This window comes from Pteropus vampyrus, unplaced genomic scaffold (genome assembly GCF_000151845.1).
Source record: "Pteropus vampyrus isolate Shadow unplaced genomic scaffold, Pvam_2.0 Scaffold177, whole genome shotgun sequence".
In the NCBI taxonomy this organism is placed as follows: domain Eukaryota; kingdom Metazoa; phylum Chordata; class Mammalia; order Chiroptera; family Pteropodidae; genus Pteropus; species Pteropus vampyrus.
In genome coordinates, this window is record NW_011888958.1 from 738074 (window position 1) to 745500 (window position 7427).

Sequence of the window (7427 nt, forward strand, 5' to 3'; positions counted from 1 at the left end):
TTTCCTGGTGTATTTCCTATGGTTGAGAGCAACAGATAGCCAGACTGGCTGAGAAATTTGGCTCTTCCACTTATTAGCTGGGTGACCTTGAAGTTAAGTTACTTAACCTTTCTGTGCCTCAATTTCCACATCTATAAAACGGGAGAATATAATATTACCAATCTATAGGATTATAATAAGGATGAAATGAGCTAAAGTTTATAAAATTCTTAGGACAGTGCCATAATATGATTTTTTTATTAAAACAAAACAAAACTTGTATTGTTCTAACTAAATATGATAAGCAGAGAGCCTTGGGGCAAACTGCTTTCACGAGTAGATTGAAATGACTTATAACCAAAGGTGACGTACATGACAACCTATATAGCATGGGCACCCACGAGTCAGAACAGATCCTGGCCCCCCACATACTGAGCAATTAACCTTTGAGTTTCTGGATTGTGAGAGGTGTGAGAGAGGGTGGTTCTGATGGAAGGGAAGGGAAAAGTGGGAGGACAGGGAACCCCAAGAATTTAGGGCATCAGCTATTTGCCAATCTGTATTTCAGTGTGTTAGTAACTGGTATACTACCAGTGCCTATGCGGTCGGCCTTATTTAAAATGAACAGGATAAGTCGTAGGTACATGGACTTCTCAAGTCCATTGGAAATAGGTGGTGTTTTTAGCATACCACAAACCTGCTATATTCACACCTTCTCAGTTCAGTTATTCTGTTTGTCTGCTGTTCTCAGTACCAGGACAAATATATACCTCGGTCCAACACCTCTTGACTCAGCTCATTTCCAAGACTTCGAGACCTAATTGTGTTTTATAAGAGCAGGGACTCTCTGACCAAATCATTCAGGCAATGGGCTGAAAGTGAGGAACCAAACAGAGCAGAAACCTGAGTGTCTGTGGTGTGCCTCTCCCTGGGTGGGAAGGGGGCGCCGACTTCAGAACTAGGTACTTTTCCTGCAGGAGAGTCATTTCAGAAGTCAGACTTCTCTCCCTGGAAAGGGGTGCAAAATCTCCCAAGGTCAAAAAGAAGAAAGGAACTACTTGCTTGGGACCTACCCTCACGTATTCTGATTTAATCGGTCTCAGCAGGGTTATTTTTTTAAAGCTCCCCACACAGACACTTGATGTAGGGGAAATCATGGAGCCCACTTCTCCAGGCGGGGGCAGTTTGCTGGCCTCAGTGTCGAGTGCAGCTTGCTGGCCCAGGAAGAATAGTCTGCCACCGGTTCTTTCATCTCTCTTCATTCTCACTCACCTTCCTGGGGACACAAAGGCATCAGCCTGATTCCAGTGCCCCGGGAAGAACCAGCCGCAGATCTGTTCTCCTCATCTGCTTTGAGCCGGTACTTGACCTGCTTGAGTTAACTCCAGAGTCCAGCCAACTGCAAAGCATGCCAAGCAAAGTGTGGCCCTTGAGAGAGATTTAGGGTCCGAAGTCTTAGCAGCCCTCCTCTGTCCTCGCAGGCCCTCGCTGGTACATTGAGCGGCTGCATGAGGCTGCTGGCTGCATTTTAGACCCCTCTGCCTTCTGCCCTGAAAGGCGGTTTCACTTTCCTAGAGCAGATTGCTCTCTAGTTACCAAAGATGAAACCCAGGGAGAAGGAAGGACAGAAGAAAAGAATCTTCCTGAAGGTATAAGCAAATGTCCCTGCGTTCCCCAAGGGCCCCACGTTGAGGTGGCTTGAGGCTGGGGGAGGAGAGGGGAGGCCTTTCCCTCCACTTGCTGCCCACCCCTCCAGGCTGTCCCCAACCCAAATCAGAATTCCTAGGTTACCACCCCTTACCCTCATCTAGACTAAACCCCACTGGTTCTCTGAGCTCCATCTGCCCACCCTTTTGAGGGCCATCTGGTGGATGTGCCGCCTTTGAAATATTAAGGGTTGACTGCCACCTTTTAGTTATTTGAACTAAAAAAATAATAAAAATCCCCTCACCATCATAATTTTTTTTTTGATGGAAAAAGCACAGCATGGTACATCTTCACTGCTTACAAGATGGCTAAAGGGGGTTTTTCTCGAAGTTTCCCAAACAAGTAGGGAAAACATTTACCTGAATGTTTGCTCTCCAGTAAAGGGGCCAGAGGGGGTGACCAGGTGATGACAGGGAAATTCCCCCTGTGCGCATGGCCGGTAATCCAACCATCTCTGGCTTTTAGTCCAGATAAGGACTTGTAGGAAGCTTCTTAGGAGGGCGTGCAGGTGTCAGGGCCCCAAAGAGTTAAACCAAGTTTCTCAACTGCAGCGCTCTTAATATTTGGGGTGGACAATTCTTTGCTGTGAAGAACTGCCCTCCACATTATAGGATTTTTAGGACCATCTTTAGTCTCCACCCACCAGATGTCAGTAAAACCTCCCAGTTATGAAAATAAAAAATGTTTCCAGACCTTGCCAGTTGTCCTCTGGGGTGGGGGCCAAAATTACCCCAGGCAAGAACCACTGAATTAAAGAGTCAAAAGCAACTGTACGCCTGGTCACAAACACCCTCAAAGCTCAAGAAACCCCCAGAAAGATATTCTATAATTTCTTTCAGTGATGTTTCGTAGTTTTTTTTTGTTAGATTTAATCCTAAGTATTTTATTCTTTTTGCTGCTGCTATAAATAAAATCGTTTTCTCAATTTCATTTTTGGGTCATTCATTACTAACATATAGCAATATAATTGATTTTTGTATATTGATCTTACATCCTGAAACCTTGTTGAAGTTGGTTACTAACTCTATCAATTTTGTGTGTGTGTGTGTGTGTGTGTGTGTGTGTGTGTGTGTGTGCGCACGCTCATTCTTTAGGATTTCCTATATACGAGATTATGTCATCTGTAGATAGAGATGGTTTTACTTTTTTCTTCCAATCTGGATGTTTTTTATTTCTTTTTCTTGCCTCATTTTTCTGGCTAGAAATTCAAGTACAAATTTGAAAAGAAGTGGTAAGAACGCAAATCCTTTTCTTGTACCTAATCTTAGTGGGAAACTTTTTAGTTAATCTTTACTATTAAGCATCATGGTAGCTATGGGTTTTTCATAGCCATTCTTTACTACGTTGGAAAAGTTTATTTCTAGTTTATTGAGATTATCATGCAAAGCTTTTGATTCTTTTCAAATGCTTTTCCGGAATCTATTGAGATGATCAATAGATGTGTTTTGTTCTTTATTCTATTAATATGATATATTACATTGATAACTTTTGATATATTGAAACAATCTTGCATTCCTCAGATAAATTCCACATGGGCATGTCGTATAATCCTTTTTACATGTTGTTGTATTCAATTTGCTAGTGATTTGTTTAAGGCTTTTACATTTATATTCATGAGGAATATTGTTCTGTAGTTTTCTTTTAATAATTTTTTATTTTTTCAATTACAGCTGACGTACAATATTATATTAATTTCAGGTGTACAACAGTGATTAGACATCCATATAACCTACAAAGTGGTCACCCCGATCTGGTACCCATATGACAACATCCATAGTTATTACAACATTATTGACTATACTCCTTATGCTGTAATTTACATCCCCATGACTACTTTGTGACTACCAATTTGTATTTCTAATCCCTTTCTCTTTTTCACCAACCCCCTCAACCCCACTCCCATCTGGCAACCATCAGAAATGTTCTCTATATTTATGAATTTGTTTCTGTTTTGTTTGTTCGTTTATTTTGTTCTTTAGATTCCACAGGTAAGTAAAATCATATGGCATTTGTCCTTCTCTGTCTGACTTGCTCAGCTCAGCACAGTACTCTCTGGATCTATCCTTGTTGTTTCAGATGGTGAGATTTCCTTCTTTTTTACGGCTGAGTGTGATTTCTCTATGTTAGGTATCAGGGTAATATCGACCTCATAGAGTGAGTTAAGAAATATTTTCTCCTCTTCTAATTTTTGGAAGAGTTTGAGAAGAATTGGTATTAATTCTTCTTTACATATTTGATAGAATTCACCACTGAGACATTTGATCCTAGGTTTTTCTTTGCAGCAGGTTCTTGATTACTAATTCAGTCTTTTTATTTGTTTTTACTCTATCCAGATTTTCTATTTCTTCTTGATTAAGTTTCAATAGTTCGTATCTTTTTAGAAATTTTTCCATTTCATCTAGGTTACCCAATTTGTTTATATACAATTTTTCATAATATTCTCATAATTCTTTTTTATTTCTGTAAAATCTATAGTAATGTTCCCTCTTTCATTCCTGATTTTAGTAATTTGAGTTCTCTCTCTCTCTCTCTCTCTCTCTCTCTCATCAGACTAGCTAAATGTTTTCGAACTTTGTTGATCTTTTCAAAGGACCAACTTTTGGTTTCATTGAATTTTTCTATTGCCTTTCCTATTCTCCATTTCATTTACTGCTGCTCTAATTTTTATTATTTCTTTCCTTCTGCTTCCTTCAGATTAGTTTGCCTTTTTTCTTGTTTCTTAAGGTAGAGGGTTATTGATTTGAGATCTTTTTCCTTCTCTAATATAGGCATGCACAACTATAAATTTCCCTATAAATATCGCTTAAGGTACATCCCATAAGTTTTGGTTTGTTACGTTTTTGTTTTCATTTATCTCAATTTTTCTAATTTCCCTTGTGATTTCTTCTTTGATCCATTGGTTATTTAGGAATGTGTTATTTAGTATCCACCTATTTGTGAATTTCTCAATTTTTTTTTTCTGTCACTGATTTCTAACTTCATTCCATTGTGGTTGAAGAACATACTTTATATGATTTCAGTCCTTATAACTTAACTGAGAATTGTTTTATGGCCCAACAAATGACCTATTCTGGAGACTGTTCCGTGGTGCGCTGGAGAAAAATATGTATCACTGTTGTTGGATGGAATGGTTTAGTTGGCTTAGTGTTGTTTTCTATTTTCTTGTTAATCTTATATCTAGTTGTTCTATCTATTAATCAGAATGGAGTATTGGAGTGTTCGACTGTTATTGTTTGTCTATTTCTCCCTTCAATCCTGTCAGTTTTTGTTTTATGTATTTTAGGGACTTAGTTGTTAGATGCACATATGTTTATAATTATGTCTTTTTGATGGATTGAGCCTTTATTACTGCAAAATGTCCTTTTTTGCAACAGTAGTAATATTTGTCTTAAAAGTCTGTTTTGCCTAATATTAGCGCAGCCACTCCAGATTTCTTTTGGCTACTGTTTGCATGGTATATGTTTTCCTATCCTTTTGTATTCAAACCTATCTGTGTCTTTGTATCTAAAGTGTTTATCTTTCTTATAGATAGTATGTGGTATTTCTTATATATTGCATGTGGTTGAATCATATTTTTTTCAATCCATTCTGACAATTGCTTCCTTTCAATTGAAGTATTTAATCTATTTACATTTAGTGTAATTGCCAATAGTTTTATGTCTGCCATTTCACTACTTGTTTTCTACATATCTTATGTCTTTTTTGTGCCTCTATTCGTCCATTACTGCCTGATTTTGTGTTAAATAGATATTTGCCATTGTACCATTTCAATTCCTTTATCATTTCTTTTACCATATTTTTGGAGTTATTTTAGTGGTTGAGAAAATAACCATGGGGATTACAATTAACATTTTTAACCTTCTAGTTTGGGTGAACAGAAACTTAATTGCAATAACATATTAAAAATTTCTCCTATATAACTCCATTTATATATATAAATTACTACTTTATACATTATATGCTCATTAATACAGATTTATAATTATTGCCTTATGCAATTTTCTTTTAAATAAGATTGGAGAAAAAAAGTTTTATAAACAAAATACATATTTATTTTCTCTTTTAACCTACGTAGTTACCAGTATCAATGCTCTATATTTCTTCATGTGGATTCAAGTTTCTGTATATCAACCTTCATTTAGCTTGAAGGACTCCTTTTAGTATTTCTTGTAGGGAAGATCTTTTACTATTGAATTCTTTCAGCTTCTGTTTATTTGGGAATATCTTTATTTCTCCTTCACGTTTTAATAGTTTATCGAGATGTAATTTACATGCCATAAAAATCCAACAATCTAAAGAGTTCAATAAAATGGCATTTAGTATATTCACAGAGTTGTGCATTCATCACCACGATGAATTTTAGAATTTTTTCATTACTCCAAAAAGAATTCTGTATCTCTTAGCCATCATTCCCCAAATCTCCCCTGAAGCTCTGCTCAACCACTAATCTACTATCTCTCTTTATAGATTTCCTTATTTGTTACTTAATTGATCTTTTAAAATAACTATCTTTTAATTTCATTGATTTTCTCTATTCTTTGTCCATTTTCTCTATCTATCTGTTGAGTGTAGTTGCAGTTTATTCCTTTTAATTGTTGTTGATATTCTTGTGACTACATTATTATTTATCCACTCAACTGTCAATGGAATTTTGGGTTGTTAGGCACATCTTTGCTGATATGTTTCTAACATTTCAATTCTATTATTTAATTACTTTTATTTTTTCCACTTTACAATTGAATATCCAGTGAACTGACTTACCTCAAATGAATAAAGACTTGCCGCTTCCAGCATGGTCAGTGATTTTTTTTTTTTTTTTTTTTTGCTTGTGATTAGTATTAGCACTTTCACTTATCTAGCCTTTACTTTTTTTTTTTTTTTTTTTTTTAAGGAAAAAGGCACTGTTTTAGGCAGGGTCCTCCAGAGAAATAGAACCAGTAGGATATAGAGAGAGGGAGAGGGGAAGAGAAAGAGAGATTGATTTATCACGAGAGAAATCGAAATAGAGACGTTTACTCCTCACAGATCCTGGCAGAATTACACGGCATGCTTTGAGGAAGCCATCGGGGATGTCAAGGCAGAGTGTAGGCAGAGAGAGTTACAGGAACTGGGGCACATGACTTCATTAAGTCTGTGGGTGAATTGCTTTGGGGTTCTTGGGCTAAAACCAGATTGGTTAATTTAAACTAAAAAGAGCAAGGTTTTGGTAAGCTCCGCTGGTGTCTTAGCTAGGGGCACATAAGGAGAAGGCCCTGGGATGTAGGGGAGGCTGCTTATCACAAAGGCTGTTGGGGGAGTCATATTAGGAATTTATATTTGCTTGTGATTCTGCTGCTATCTAGGGCATGTGCTAACATGAGGGGGCTAGTGTCATTTTAAGGCCCCTGAAGGCCACTTGGCCAAATGAAATGGATGCCAAGGCAGCAATATCATGGAGTAGCTTAACCATACTCTCGACAGGAGGGCAATCTGCTCTATTCAGCCTATCGATTTACAGTTTAAATGTATCCAGAAACACCCTCACAAAAACACCCAGAATAATGTTTAACCAAATATCTGGGTTGCCATGGCATCATCAAGCTGACACACAAAATTAACCATCAGAGGTAACATGCAATAAAATATTAAATAATTGCACAAAAAGGGTGCTATACAAAGAGGCAGGGCTGCTGAGACCGAACATGCTGAACCACCAAATGTTCCCCTCTTCCCCAATTCCCATTTAAACGACAAATGCAAAA